We start from the raw sequence: 1614 nt of genomic DNA on the forward strand, positions 1-1614 counted from the left end.
ACCCTCATCCTCTGGGACTCAGGCAGCGTTGCTGTGGGTGGAAAGACCTTGCCCCCCCAGCCTGCAGCTTGATGAGCCTTGTTCATCGCATTCACACGCTCATGCACCTGATGACCGATTTCGTGCTGTATGACGTCCCGCAGCGCTGCAGACATCTCATCGCTGCCGCCTTTATCAGACTTGTCCTCGTTTTTGCTCCCCGTGCCCACACCTCGCCCTCTGCTGCGATTGCATCGCACCTTTTTCACCACGATTCTGATTCCCGCATACTCCTCAATCAGTTGTGGCCATAAACATGCCACTCCCACAGTGAGCGCTGCCCCTCCCACTGCTGCCGCAGTCAACAGAGCAGCATATGGGGAGGACACTGAGGAGCTTGCTCGTCCCGACCCCCTTAGTGCATTTACCATAGATGCGCCCCTGTGCTGTTGGTTGTGGCACCGCAACGGCATACGCATGAGTATGTCAGTCATTTAATAGCAACATCGAGACATGTGTCACGAGTCCGGTCGTTTTTGCCCTACATTTCCAGAATCAGAGGTAAGAATCACGGGGCGCGAAGGTCATCATGACCTCCGCCTGAGCTTATTCCACAAATCAAATGACGACCAGCCTGTCACCTGACAGGCAATCGTACCTGAACCATCCGTGCCATACATGTGTGCCGTCAAATTAGGATTATAACACGAACCGTGACCGTCGGTGCTTGCTGGTCGCGGCTATTTTAAAGTGCTGTGTTCACTCGCTCGACGCGCCTGCTGCCCCTGCATGTTTGTTCTTCCTCCCCTGGTTGACCTCCCTCCAAGCCTCTTTCTGGCCGTGGCCGTCATCGATTTCTCTTCACACGTTTTATGTACACGCTTTTAGGGGGACAATGTCAGAAAGTCATGCTGGGCTGGACGGCAGGCCCGGCGCGTGTTACGGACACCGCGCGCCGTCCTTCGTCCCCACTGGTTTCCTGGAGAGTCTGGCAGAAACGCAGAGCACAAGCCGCTTCAATCTTTTGCTTTTGGAGCACGGGGAGGTGTACTTTGGTAAGTGTCGGCGGTTTTCTACATGTTGACGACACATTTGATTTCGTTACCATGAAGAAAAGGGCTGTTTACGCGTGCGTTGACGTTCTAGGGCTGGGAGGAAGCGTAGGGCGGGGCAATCGATGCAGAGATTTATCTATACATGGGAAATACTGCATAATTATAGAGATGAGTGAAGCTCCAGCCTCTGCCCTGCTTCAAATATTGCTGTCCAACTCTCGGCCTCCCGCTCACTGTTGCCCTGCTCGCTTTCCCTTGCCCCTCCCTTGCCTCCAGGAGACTACGCGGTCGTTCGCTTCCGACCCAAAGGTCGCTCTACGATCAAAGTGCCCGGCCGTCTCAAGGTCTCATCGCGGAGTCTTGTCTTCGACCCTGTCAACGATGTCTCCCAGGTGCGGCGCGCATTTCCTCCTTCTGCCCTTCCCTTCGTCTCCTCATTCCTATTGCAAGCACTGCCACTTTCTCCCCTTGCCTCCTCCCTTCCTGCCTCCCAGGCCTCTCGTCTCTGCTTGAGTTTGTTTCTTTTTCAAATAAGCTTGTCCGCCACGTGCATTGCGGAGCGTTGAAGGCGGACAGCTTC

This window comes from Nannochloropsis gaditana, assembly GCF_000240725.1.
Source record: "Nannochloropsis gaditana CCMP526 unplaced genomic scaffold scaffold271, whole genome shotgun sequence".
NCBI lineage: Eukaryota > Eustigmatophyceae > Eustigmatales > Monodopsidaceae > Microchloropsis > Microchloropsis gaditana.